At 37.2% G+C, this 15,222-nt stretch overlaps 1 protein-coding gene across 2 annotated transcripts in view; it reads left to right on the top strand.

Moving 5' to 3' along the window:
- Window positions 1-14,918: 14,918 nt before the first annotated feature.
- Window positions 14,919-15,222, top strand: part of LOC100889752 (coiled-coil domain-containing protein 102A) — a 48,118-nt gene continuing 47,814 nt past the window's right edge. For both annotated transcript variants that reach the window (XM_011668152.2, XM_030975121.1), the window contains exon 1: window positions 14,919-15,155. The gene's annotated coding sequence lies outside the window, so the exon portion shown is untranslated. The remainder of the gene's footprint in view (window positions 15,156-15,222) is intronic.

Raw genomic sequence — 15,222 nt, 5'->3', positions numbered from 1 at the left:
AATAAGAAAGAATCATACACAATATTCTAAAAATAAATATAAATGCAATGAAAGGAACTATACATGTATAATGATAACATTATAAAAATATTGCTTACAAACAAAAACAATTTTGGAATTAAAATTTAAATATTATCCACTTTCCATCAAAATTTAAAGCCTAGTGTAAAGTAACTTGAGTGGTATCTGATGGTAAAAATTAATAATAAATGATTATTTTTCATTGAGTTTAATTAAAGGAGGCTAGAAGTATGAGTTTTCTATGGCATATACAAATAAAGGTATAATCTAAAGGAACAAACATGAAAAATAAATACAAATTCACAAGTGATTAAATAGCTATAAGTTCTCAATCATAAGAAGTAGACTGGTAAGTGATCAATAAAGTATACTTGGGTTGTATCAAATAATTAGAATGGGTATTCTTGAAACGTAAATTAAATGAGTGTAAAAGAATGTTCGGCGTTTATATTGAAAATATAATAAATGTTTAATATACAATCATGGAGTTACTTTAAATATATGCAAATGTAAATTATGCTATTAATCTAATCTAAGCGAGATCCTTAAGAATAGGGTAAAAACCAGTTTGTGATAATAAAGGATCATTTCTGGTTTAAAAGTCTCACAAGAAATGGGAGAGCACTTTTCCGATAGCGCTCTGTTCTACATTTCACAGGCCTGCATGTACTGGGGTGGTATTCTGAACATTGTTGTAAGTTTTGTGTTATCTTTTGTTGTATCTCCCAGAGATAACACAGCGCTAATATTGTTGTAAGTTGGTATTCTGAACATCATTTTATCCCTGTGTTATCTCTTGAAGGACCGCCTCTATCTTATCTTTGACCGCTGTTGACACGCCCATTTTTATGGACCCTACCAATCAAAATCTGTTTTATATAAGCATGATAAGTAGGTCAACCAATAGAAATACTTTATGCCATATCTAAAGATGCGCCTAGCGCATACTAATCTTGGGCGTAATTAGTTATTTGAGCGCTTATTACGCGCGTCATCATTTGCGCTGTGGCATGTGGATCATGAAGACAAATGACGCTTTCACTATATTGGTGAAGATGAGAGCATTAAAATCATCATATCCTAGCATTTAATTTCTTAGAAAGTTCTCATCTTTGATGTTTCCGGTCAACACATTATCTTCTTCTAACTCGTCTATTGGCACAAAGTTGGTTCTGGGCAAGAAATATTGCCGCCATTATATCACCACGAAAGATACAACAACCCCCTGGAACCCCACTGGAAATAAGCTCTCGAGCTTTCGTGGGTTATCCTGTTCAAGCTGACTTTTTTTTTTTGTTTTTTTTTTTGATCTGTTATTATTGTATATTGTTGTATGTTGGAAGCTTGTCGAATAAAAATCAATCAATCAACCCTACCTGTTGTAAATATTGTTGTAAATACCATGCAAAATAAGATAAGATAAAAGATACAACAACTTTCAGAATACCAATTATCTCGACATATTATCTCCCGTGCGCATATGCAAATGAGGATTAAGCGCCATGTTATTACTAATAAGCACAATTACAAGCGCACCAAGCTATGAGCGCAGGCGCGGCCAATGAGATGAGAGAAAAGATACAACAAAAGATAACACAAAAGTTACAACAGTGTTCAGAATACCAACTTTATCTTATCTCCAAAGATACAACAATATTAGAGATAACACAGGGTTCAGAATACCGCCCCAGTCACTCAAACGTAGTGCACGGAGTTCAGACTGCTTATGGGGCTTTCACATATACACTTCGGGGCCCGTACGGCGAGTAAAAACAGACATTTTGGGAATTTTCGGCAGGTGTCCGACCGGTTACCGTAAAGTTCCTACGGGCGCCGGGACAGATTTTTAAGCCGTACGGGCGCCGTGGTGCTGAGTTGGCTGCTCCCAATTCTCCCGGCGTTTTTTATTTGACCGTTAGGCCGTAGAAAGCTCGTAAAGGGCCCGTAGGGCACCTTACGGGTTCCATGCGGGCTCCGGACGGTGCCCGGACGGGCCCCTCACTATTTTGGGGGTCAATTCTCATGAAAAATCTTTACGGGCGCCTTGCGGTGCTCAAGGGTTCCGTATGTATACCCTACGGAGCCCTCATGGGCCCCTCAAGAGCCCCGGGTGATATGCACAACAACAGGCTTCTGTCGTCCGGGGGCCATTTAAAATGAATATTGGCCTTGCACTGTAAACAAATAATAGTCTAAATAACTCAATAAAATTGAGGAAAAGAATTGCCTTATTTTTTTTTAAAGTAAATATTACCTACGGCATCTTAAGTAGAATTTACTTATTTTGCTGAATAAATTTTTACTCAGTTAAATCGAGTTACATTAACGTAAATAATTTAAGTATTGTAATCATTTTAGATAATTAAAAAAAAGCTATGATAGGATTACATATTGCACGATTTGGTACCCATCTAATCTAACAAGTAACATCCACTAATCATTCACTACTTCTATTTAAGATTAATCACTAATCACAAACATTACTTCTATTTAAGATTTAACCGTATATATATATATATATCTACCACCATCACAAACTATTACATACGCTTCAATTCGACACATATTGAAAGGCTCCAAATTTTATATATACTTGATCGTAGCATCTTAAAAGGAAAATTGGTCGACAATTTCCTGAAATATCAAGTTTTGATTTGTTTTGAACTGGGTAACAATTAAAAATTGTCTTGTCTTTGCTTAGCCATGTTAAATGAATTACTAAATGTTTTAAAGTCCTTAAATTTTCATTCAAGCACAAAAAAGAATTGTTTTATTTTAAAAAGAGTTTAATTTGGTCTTAATGAATATTCATAAATTATGTAAATATTTCTATTACGCACTGCATCAGTCCTTACTTTAAAAAGATAAGAATAATCAACATAAATTGTTTGAGTAATACGTATAATTTCTGATTTTGAGTTAAAATTACTAAATTAATACAAGCTGAAATTACTTAAAGTTCTTATGTATTTGATTTTACTTAAATATTCCACGAATGTTCTACTAAATTGAAAGTTTGAGTTAGCAAGACTTAAATTTAGTGCGTAGGTGGCAAAACTAATGTTTTCAAGTAAATTCTACATGGAAAAAATACATAAAAATTACCAATGAACAAATTCTTTTTTACAGTGTGCGGGTCCCTCACGGCGACATCTCGAAATGTACAACGCAGTTTTAAATACAGGAGGTGCGGATACCAGAGGACACATACAGAGTAAGTCAGAAAAATGTCCCACTTTTAAAAGTTGTATTAAGTACGAATATTTAATCATGAGTTTCATAATATGTCTTGATAGAGTTATCCTCACGGTACATTAAAGTCTCTGCATGCATGACTGAACATCAGACAATCTTTACAAGCCTGCCAGATCTTACTTGCGCCAAGTTGCTAGGTGAGGAATAAAATAATGTTTTGAACAAAGACAGGGAGTTTTTTTCTTCAATTATCCAATTAGCCAGACAGACAAAAACAAACGCACACACGACACGCACACACAAACGCACATACACAGGCACACGCACACAAATGAGCATTCCATTCCCGACAAGGCTTACCCAAACTGTTACTTTTTGTCGGGAATTCTTTTTATCGTACGAAAAGTTGAGTGGCCGCTGTCCTCTTGGTGCGTATTGGCGGATGTTGTGCTTCATGATGATGATGATGATGATGACAATGATGATGATGATGATGATGATGACTAAGATGATGACAAAGATGATGATGATGACAGTCATGATGGTGGTAGTGAATGTGTACAAAAGGGAAAGATTTTTAGGGTTATGCCACTTAAACATTCAGCGATCTTGATAAAAATCAATGCTCAATCAGAAAAGGGGTTATTATGAAACAATATTGTCACCGTGTGTGTTGTGTGTGCGTGTGCGCGTGTCTGACTGTTTTTGTTCAATGCACTGTTTTATTCCTCACCCAGTAACTTGGCGCAAGTGAGATCTGGCAGTCTTGTAAAGATTGTCTGATATTCAGTGATGCATGCAGAGATTCAATTGAAAATGGTACCTAAATGTACTTGGAGGATAACTCTATCAAGATATATCATGAAACCCACGATTAAATATTTATACTTCAAACAATACAACTTTTAAAAAGTGGGACATTTTTTCTGACTCACTCTGTAGCTCAGTGCACCGCACGGCACCCGGCCGGGCGCCTTGAGGACCCAGGCCGGGCCCCGGCAGGGCACCTTCCGGGAGCCATCGGTACACCTGCTCATCGGACCGAGCACGTAAGGTTACGGGCCGGCACTCGGCCGGCACCCTGCCGGCACCCTTAAGGGCGCCTTGCATTTCACTAGACCAATTTTCTCCGGGCACCTCCCGGGCGCCGCAGAATATGTGACCACACATGCCGTAGAAATGATAATCGGACGGTTCCCGTACGGTCTCTAAATCCACGGCAAGCCGCCGAGTAGGGAAAATCGTACGGGGTCCGGTTTATATGTGACCTAGGCATTAGGGGGCAACCATTGGGGAAAGATTTTCTCAAGTGATTTGGCAAACTTAACACACAGTTGGACACGTCTTTCCAACAAAGTGGTAAGTTTTGTAGTTGTGAGTGCATTCTCATACGTTTGGTACTCTCTGCCTAGAATGATACGTAGAGCCCTTTTCCGTATACTTTCTATTCGGTTAGAATCCGCTAAGGTCAGTGAAGAATGCCAAACTGGTGCACATGCAGTGATAGGTCTGATGTACGACTGGAACACGGTCAGTAAATCTTCTACGGAAATTCGAAACTTTCTGAGGGTTCTGAGCATGTACAGTTTTCTACTTGACCTTGAAACAACGTCGCAGACATGCTTGTTCCATTTCAGGTCATTCTGGATGGTAACGCCTAGCAATTTTACATGGACGCACTCTGGGATCGGTTGATTTGAAATGGTAATGGGTTCGGGATTTAGGCCAGGAAAGATATCACATTTTTTAGGTAAACCTCAAACAAATTGCAATACAATATTTTTCACTGCAATGCATTTTAGTAAGGTCCCCCAAATGACATACTAAAAGTCCGAAAAAATCCGTGTAGTGGAAGTGACCCTAATTTGCATAAATCCAATATGGCCGCTATTTCGAGGATTTTCACATAGCTTTGTCATATTGTTCAACTTGTATGGGCTGTTGTGGCATTAAACAAATTGCAAACAAATATTTTTTTACTGCAATGCATTCTCGTAAGTTCCATCAAATGACATACTAAAAGTCCGACAAAATCCTTGTAGTGGAAGTGACCCTAATTTGCATAAATCCAATATGGCCGCTATTTCAAGGATTTTCACATAGATTTGTCATATTGTTCAACTTGTATGGGCTGTTGTGGCATTAAAGAAATTGCAAACAAATATTTGTTTTACTGCAATTCATTCTAGTAAGGTCCCCCAAATGACATACTAAAAGTCCGACAAAATCCGTGCAGTGAAAGTGTCCCTAATTTGCATAAATCCAATATGGCCGCTATTTCAAGGATTTTCACATAGATTTTGTCGTATTGTTCAACTTGTATAGGCTGTTGTGGCACTAAAGGTGTTGAAGAAGTGATCTGCTGTATATTTTTTTTTATCAACTAAAATACCCATATACTACAGGTATATCACACACCTGAAACAAATCCCCTGCACACCCACACCCACACAATCCAACATGTAATTTATGCTCAATTTTTCACCTTTAATAGCAGATGATGTTATTTCATTATGCACTAGACAAATATATTGTAATACGCAACACAAAAGTCATGCCATTTTAGTTTGAAAAAACTCAAACAAAAATCTTCAGAAAAACTGGCCCTTATGAGTATCCGTACAACCACAAGAGCTGCTGGTACGTGGTAGGGCTATGTAGGGATACAGCCTGTACCTTACATTATCCTCATGGTCATTGGATTGGTTAAAAGTTGTTCTCATTGCATCAGTTTACTTTAGAGAAGTGACAAACAGAAGCATACATTGCATGCTCATGGCTCATCACAATACAAGAATATTACTGCGGTATTGCGCTCTCTAATCACTATTTCTGTCAAATATTCAACTAAGTTAGACCTGAAAGCGTTTATTAATTGTGTGATATCCAGTGATAAAGCTTAATGCCTCATTCATAGTCATTCATTGTAGAACTTTAAAGTTGAACACCCAATAACAGTTTCATTATAATATCGATGGAAAGCTTATAATGTGCAGAATACAATATATGTTTTTAATAAAAAATATATGTCCCCACATATGCACAATGACTAATCAAAGTTTGTCACTACACCCCACTTCATCTAAGGTAATTCAGATGTCAAATTAAGCCTGTAATTCATGACGTCACGGAATGTACACCTTTCTATGCAGTGCTACAAAGACAAGCCTACACATGAGCCTACATCAATAGGAAAGGGGTTTTAGTTGCTGGTGTGGTACTGGTACTGGTTGTCCTATTACTGTAGTTGTATAGTAGGAATATGCATGAAAAGAAATAATACTTGGTCCTAAAATGTGTCTAGAAGACTTGCATCTGTCAACGATCTTCCCGCAGTTGATGTTGTATACCATAAACAATGCATAGTGAACTTTAAAACTGAAAAACAAATATCAATGTTATACTCTGTGAGCACAAGCACTTCCAAAAAGGCTAAAACTGACCGACCTAAGGATGAGGTGAAATTGACTGCATTCTTAAAGTAATTAAGTTCCTGGAGGAAAATGATGAGGAACAAACGGCAGTAGTTGATCACTAAGATGCAAGAGTATTTACTGGATACAGATCATGAGGCCTACAGTGGGGTATACATGAAAAAGAACATACAGGGGCACTTTGGTAAGAGGATTGTTATAACTGAACTGAACGGAAAGAACAACAAACCAAAGCAGGAGAAAATGAGGATCATAAGGACTGCTGCCTCACCGTATAAAGAATGACGTCAAGCTAAAGAATGACGTCAAGCTAAAGAAAATTGCAAGTGACGCGTTTACCCAACTCCTGCTGAAATGTCGTCTACCTTCGGAAGTTCCTATAGCGATCACTATAGGAACTTCCAGAGGTTGTTCAGCACCCAGGTGTTCAATGTGGAGCAGATTCCTGGAATTAATTGTGATGCAGCAGAATTTTAAAGCCACAGTTCTTGTCGGTGATGACACAAACCTTCTCATCTTGCTGATCTTCTATGCTGATCTGAATGCCAAGGACTTTTTGTTTGCACCTGATCAGCCCAAGGCAAACTCCAAGTAGAACCGAAGATGTAATATGAAACAGCTGAAGGAAACTCTGGGAAGGTAGTGTGTGTAACTACTTTCTCTTTGTCCATGTGCTTTTGTGCTGCCAGACGTCTCACATATTTGGATATAATAAGGCGTGCAGCACTGAAGAAAATCATGAAGAATGACGACTTTTTTGAGCTTGCCATATGGTACGTCAGCCAGCATCAGACCTGAAGGAGACAATTATTACTGCTGGAAGACACTCGTATGCCTGTATGGTGGTGACTCAACAGAAGTATTGCGTAAAGGTATCATTTAATCTTGTCTGCCTTATTATTAGAAGCAAAGACTTTGTCACCAACTTCAGCAGCAGCAAAGTTCCTCAGTCTGGGTGTGTACTATCAGATATCAGAATAGACAGGAATGGCAGACAACCTGACATCGGGAAACTGAGTTGGCAGGTCATGGATGGGAAATATCTTCCCATAAAAACTGATAAAACACCAGCACCCGCATCACTCCTTAAGGTCATCAGATGTGGAAGCAAGAAAGACTGTGCAGCCAAGAAATACATGTGCCGGAAGTATGGGCTCCAATGTTCAACAGCCTGCATTGATTGTCGCGGCACTAGTTGCACCAATTACTCACCACCATTAGACCTACATGTAGAACTTGATGCTACTACTAATCAGCATGCCACATAAATGTATGTTTGTTGGAGACTACCAATTACTCTAATCAACTTAAAATATGTATACCAAACTGTAGGCCTCATGATCTGCATCCTGTAATAACAACTGAACTGGGATTGTACACCAACATTATTATAGCTGCTCTGAAATGCACCATAAGGTGAGAATCAACACAAAATGTATGCAAATTAACCAATTTTTTTGAAAATGTATGTGTATATTATATGCAAATTAAAGAACCAAATTATGATACATTTGAAACATAACAATATTTTACAACATGAATAAGCGTTGTCGCAATTATTCTGAATATATCATAGGACAAGAAATATAAGTATAATCATTTCTCTACAAAAATGCTTAATTTGGCAGCCATTTTGAATTCAAGCAGATTGAAACACTCATGCAACTGGGCAGATGAAACCTTGTGCAAACAAAAGCATTCCAGGAAATAACATTTTAGACTTTCAAAGTACACCCAAAGTATGCTAAAAGGTATGTATGGTGAATAATTTAACCAAATCTAGGAAAATTAAACCCTAGAATTGGTGGCCATTTTGGATTTATGTAAATTTGACACACTTCCACTACACGGATTTTGTCGGACTTTTAGTATGTCACTTTGGGGACTTTACTAGAATGCATTGCAGTGAAAAAAATGTTTTTGCAATTTGTTTAGTGCCACAAAAGCCCATACAAGTTGAACAATATGACAAAATCTATGTGAAAATCCTCGAAATAGCGGCCATATTGGATTTATGGAAATTAGGGACACTTTCACTACACGGATTTTGTCGGACTTTTAGTATGTCATTTTGGGGACCTTACTGGAATGCATTGCAGTGAAAAATATTTTATTGCAATTTGTTTAGTGCCACAACAGCCCATACAAGTTGAACAATATGACAAAATCTATGTGAAAATCCTCGAAATAGCGGCCATATTGGATTTATGCAAATTAGGGCACTTCCACTACACGGATTTTGTCGGACTTTTAGTATGTCATTTGGGGGACCTTACTAGAATGCATTGCAATAACAAATATTTTTTTGCTATTTGTTATGTGCCACAACAGCCCATACAAATTGAACAGTATGACAAATCTATGTGGAAATCCTCGAAATAGCGGCCATATTGGATTTATGCAAATTAGGGTCACTTCCACTACACGGATTTTTTCGGACTTTTAGTATGTCATTTGGGGGACCTTACTTAAATGCATTGCAGTGAAAAATATTGTATTGCAATTTGTTTGACCTCTAACCACAATTTTCCTAGCCTAATTAGGGGGTCGTCGATGATATCTGAAAGAACTGACATATTTAGATGGGTTTAGCTTCATGCGCGTGGATTCACACAATATTTCCAACTCCTGGACAGCTAATTGCGATATGTTACTCCTTGTTGTAGATTTTCGGCTTTTAATTAGCTATCGTCAAGTCATCAACGTATTTCCACCTGGAGTATGTATGTTTTGTTTATTTAGAAGCCTTTGTTGGTTGATGAGCATGCATGCACTCAACACCCCTCCCCCTTCAGCAAAGAAAAAGAGAGAAAAGGATAAAATTGCGGTAACCATGGCGGGAGGTTTTTTCATAAACCGGGAGATTCTACATCGACGCGGGAGAGCGGGAGGAAGGGCGTGGTGACGGGAGGATCCCGCTAAGAGCTGTAGGACGGCGGGAGAATGAGCGTAGTGGTGTGAGACTCATATTGCTCCGATTGTCTCATTTTCGCTCGCTCGATCACTGCAGCACAAACATAGCTCGTTCGACGTCACTACTAAACTAGCCAATCAGCTGTCAATGACGTCATATTGAATGCGGCGGCAAATATATTTTGTGAAATTATCGAGAAATTGATCATTTCTAATACACCAGTTTACATTTTAAACAAAGCTAATGACCTAGGAGTCATGTATTTATGCGTAAATTAAGATTGCGCCCATGCAAATAATGATGACATCACTGCCTGCGCGCTGCGTTGTGCGCGCACATCATCATTTGCATGGGCGCAATTTTAATTTACGCATAAATACCAGAGGTCAGAGGTTATTGGCCCCAATTTTGGGGCCAATGACCCGAGGTCAACTGTCTGCGCATGCGCACTGATACAACTGTAAACTGGTGTATTGCAAACTAGTTTTATTTTTGGATGGAAAAGCAGCCATTGTTATCTTGACATTCATTGAAGTAATCAGAATAGGGTAAGTTACTTCTCAGATGATTCAAGAGGTCCATTTTGTAGATAATTTTTTAATTTCTTAGAATGTTCTACTGTGTTGCAGGGTACCGGGTGTATGCTATTGGATGTGATGTGTTCGCGCGCTATATGCAACCTATTTTGAAAAATTACGGTGGGTGAACTTTCAAAAGTCAATGAGACATGAGGGCTCCAATGAAAGATCTAGTGATAACGTACGTCGGGGTGGATGTGCTTTTCGTTTAAACAAAAAATGAATTTTTAACGATTTTTTAAAAAAACGTCCAGAGGCTAACATGTTAGGCTGCTGACTCTGACCGTGCTCTGACGCGAAAAGGGGGCGTTGTGAAATGAGACTAAACGGAGCAATATGGGTGAACTTTCAAAAGTCAATGGGACATGAGGGTTCCAATGAAAGAGTTATAAGTGTCAACGTACGTCGCGGTGGATGTACTTTTCGTTTAAACAAAAATTGAATTTTTACGATTTTTTGTTGTTGTAAAAGTCAATAGGCTAACAAGTTTATAGTCTGCTGGACTCTGACGATAGGGGGCGTTGTTAAATGAGACTAAACGGAGCTATATGCTTATCAAATATCTTTTCTGTCTTCCGTTATGAGAATGTGCTTATAACCCCATCAGGATTGGCGTTTTCCTCTTTATAAGATGTAATTTTTGTTTTGGTGCCCCCCCCCCCTACTTTGAAAGTCGCTTCGCTGTCTCTGGCCAGGTTATATTCATGTCTGAAACCAATGCTATTGTTATATCTTTATCTTTTGTAACGTTGTAATGAACATTATGTACGCAATCTTTGTATCATGATTGGTAATCACTATGTTTACTGCTATTAGTGCTATGAATATAAATGTTATTGTTATCTGACTAGTGTTCTGTAAAAGCGCTTAATATAACATACATTATTGAGACACTAAATGAATACAGCTTCATTTCAAATTATGAAGCTGCTTGATCAAAATCTAATCGAAAATCACCGTAGCTGACGGACTGGAAACAAGGCTCACTGAAAATATGAAATAAGAAAATCCCCGGAAAAAAAGTTTGAGACGGCCACATAAGGCCTAAAAAAAAGATGTTGCATTGCCCTTTTGTTACCGTTTTTTATAGAAAAAACGAAATATCAGCCCAAAGAAGGAGTAATTTTTTTTTTTTAAATCCGACCAACCGACCCATTTATTGGCACCTAAAGGGCAATATAACATCTTTCTTTTAAAGACCTGTAACAGCTCGGACACTAACACGATGCACGACAGATACGATATAGCGTATATTAACTTGCATTTAAAAACGATACAAACCAATAATGAAATGTTGTTGACTATGCCTTCATCATCTTCACTGAAACGAACCAAACACCGATAGAACAATGTTTGTTGCCCATGTCAATTCAGAGGCGGCCCTCCCGGGGGGCAGGGGGCTAACAATGCCCCCCACTCTTCAAGTACCCTAAAAGTGCCCCATTTTACAAGGGAAAAGTGCCCCTTTTCCATTATAAAAATGCCCCTCCCCCTTTTTACCTATGATAAGTGCCTTTATCAATCTCTAGTAAACAGAGGCAGTGGAGCGACTTTCAAAGTGGGAGGCACCAATAAAAAAGGATACTTTCTGGAGAAAAAAAGGGGCGCCTTCAAAGGGATTTCCTCAAAGTGAAATATACAAAAAAAAATAGACATTGGTATATACCCCATATATTTTAATTACATTATCAGAGATGATTTCAATATTTGTTTCTCTTTTTACATCATATAAGATATTGCTTAAGCATCATACTTTGCAGTTGGGTATGATGGTCTGAACATTTTAAAGATTTATGAGGTTGCAGTGCGAAAAATTACATCTTATAAAGAGGAAAAACCCAATCCTGGTGGGGTTATTTAGCACATTCTCATAACGGAAGACTAAAAAGACCTTTGATAAGTTACATAATTATAACATCTAGACTATAACTACGAGCGAGCGTAGCAAGCGAGCTTTGTGGGGAAATTGCTTTTAGTCGATTGAAATTAGGGGCACGTTTGATGATGAGAGGAGAAGGGGACACTTATCAAAAGGGTTAAGACACTTATTAGAAAAGAAAAGGGGCACGTGTCAAAGTACAAAGGCTAATTATCAGAGGTGAAAATGGGGCACTTCTTACACCTAAGAAAAAGAGGCACGCACCTTGTTGTTTATTCATCTTTATTCAAGAAAGTACATGTAACATAGTAATAAAGATGTTACATAAAACCAAGGACCGAGATTTGAATTACATTGGATGCATTTCATGCAGGGTTAAACAATTACAATACACAATAACAGAACGGAAAAGAGAATATCATAACGTCAGTTTTAAAAAAAATGAAAACATTGATAATTCCGAACAAAAAAACGAAAACAAAAATTATTATTTTCTCAGTTAGGAATACCTCACTATACATTTATATACCGTGGTCATATCTATCAATCTCTTCTTTAAAAAGGGAACTAAAACCTTCGTACTAAGTTACCTTTATTGTAAATTTTAAAAGATTTGAATGGAATCAGTGAAACTTTGAACCAAATCAGGCAAGGAATAAAGAAGTTAAAGCTTTTTGAAATAACGACATTTAAGTTCATTTATGGACAACTCTCCATACCCTCCGACCATGGAATTTCACAATTTTTTTCGTATTCATTCATGTTTCCTCAGAAATTAAGAAATTCTTGTAATAATTTTATTATGTGCAAAGTTTATTTGTATAGTTTATTTAAAAAATGAATTATGTATGAAATCAAATGTAATATCTTTGTTTACCTTTCTGTTGGAAATGAAATAAATATGAATATGAATATGAATAATATGAATGTTCAGGATCCCATTCATAAAATAAGAAGTTGAATATCATTTTGCATTCTGTACCTTGCTTTCAGGGGAGTTGATTATCTCAATCACAAGAAAGTGGTAAAATCATGAAATTTGAAGTTGTCCATAAATGATGTCACCATATCAAATATCGCCCTCTAGTGACAAGTTATTTAAAAAAGCTTTAACTTCCTTATTCCCTGCCGGATTTTGTTCAAACTTTCACTGATTTTATTCAAATATCTTGAACTTTAAAATAAACGTATTTTAGTATGTCTGTTTTGGTTCCCTTTAATGAGTAATCAGCCAGGGGAACCTATCTCCATAGAAAGAGAGTTGAAGAGAGGGAGAGGGAGAAGGAGAGAGAAAGAGATAAAATAAGAAGTTGAATATCATTTTGCATTCTGTACCTTGCTTTCAGGGGAGTTGATTATCTCAATCACAAGAAAGTGGTAAAATCATGAAATTTGAAGTTGTCCATAAATGATGTCACCATATCAAATATCGCCCTCTAGTGACAAGTTATTTTAAAAAGCTTTAACTTCCTTATTCCCTGCCGGATTTTGTTCAAACTTTCACTGATTTTATTCAAATATCTTGAACTTTAAAATAAACGTATTTTAGTATGTCTGTTTTGGTTCCCTTTAATGAGTAATCAGCCAGGGGAACCTATCTCCATAGAAAGAGAGTTGAAGAGAGGGAGAGGGAGAAGGAGAGAGAAAGAGAGAGAGAGACGAGAGAGAGGGAAAGGGAGGTCCCGTTATAACAAGTTATATGTGTCTCCTAATCTTAAGTAAATTCACCTCCAAGTGTTGTAGTGATTCCAAGTGAGTTCAGATGGGTGTAAACAAATAACATAAACCCACACAATATTCTTTTGAAATATTACTTTTCCTAATTACATAATGTGTCTGAATAAAGACCACTTCTCCCTCTATCTATTTCATTTCATTTCATTTTTATTTTTTTTTACTTCCAACAAAATACAATACATAATAACGAATACAATGTTAAATGTATACAAAACATAGTTACATTTGTAATAAACAAATTTTAATAATAATTTATACATTTTAGGAAAACAATAAAATGAACTTTAAAATTTAACTGCATTTATATTTTGAGGAAATGGAGAGGTCCACTGAAAAGCAAAGCTTGTAAATTGAATAATAATTTGACAATGTGTGTTTTGCGTGACTGCTAAAGCATGTGTATGCTACTATGCTTATCAACTAGGGGACCTACGCCCTTAAGTCATAAATGACAGTAATGAGGATTAATGCCCCACAAAAGGGCACTATATAGCACATCGACACGGTTTTGAACTTTGGGCCTCACAGTTACGAGGTCATTGATTTGTCACTGAACCATGACTGTACGCACCGGGGGCTAGGGTCGGGGGCAGTTTCCATAAAGAAAATAAAAAAACAGAAAATGCAATAAATTTTAAATAATTTTTTGCATTTTACCCCGGTCCCCAACATAAAAAAATCCTCTGGACGGCCATACATTATGGCTTCAAATCCCAAACAGTAAACCCAAATAGTACTCTCATATAGTACTTTCTAAAAATAGGCCAAACATGTGACGAGCTCTCAACCAATCAAAAGCCAACAATTTTTTGATGCAGGATATAATAAGTCCTGTGCCACCCCGCTTCCATGCAATGATGGACCCGCCACTGCTATGTTGGGCATGGGATCCGGATAAATTTCGAATGAAGAAAACAAAGATCACCAGACATATGAACTGTACACGATTGAAACATTATATTGCATTTTATCTTAAGCCTTTACAAACTCCGGGAGCACAATTAATTATATATTTTCTTTATTTTATATTTAGATCTAGATCTAGACTATATCATTTCCCCAAACCTAATCATCATAGCTAAAAACTCATAAATTTCACTTCTACTCAAAAACTAAACAGCGCCATCTCACGGTTGCTCGGCACCTAACCTCTTGTATACTATACCGTTGCCAGTGCACAGTGCATGCAGTGCATGCAGTACACTAGTTCAGTACGAGTCAAGTCAGCGAGATCTCCCACATCATTTCCCCGAGTGCACCCGCGCCAGTCATCATCAGTGAGGAGCGACGGTTTTGACTTTGTGTGATGTAAATATGCCAGAATTCATCACACTTTCTCCATATTCCGCGACAACTATTTCGTTTGTGCTGTACTGATTGTTCTAGTGCCAGTATTGGTAAGTTTATCAGAATATCACTGTTCTTTCAGTTTCAGCTAAAACTAAAAGACTAAAAGTAAAAGTA

The sequence above is a fragment of the Strongylocentrotus purpuratus genome, unplaced genomic scaffold (assembly GCF_000002235.5).
Source record: "Strongylocentrotus purpuratus isolate Spur 01 unplaced genomic scaffold, Spur_5.0 spur5_scaffold_8, whole genome shotgun sequence".
Lineage (NCBI taxonomy): Eukaryota > Metazoa > Echinodermata > Echinoidea > Camarodonta > Strongylocentrotidae > Strongylocentrotus > Strongylocentrotus purpuratus.
Note: the sequence above shows the minus strand (reverse complement) of the source record. Positions and strands in the feature narration are given on the sequence as shown.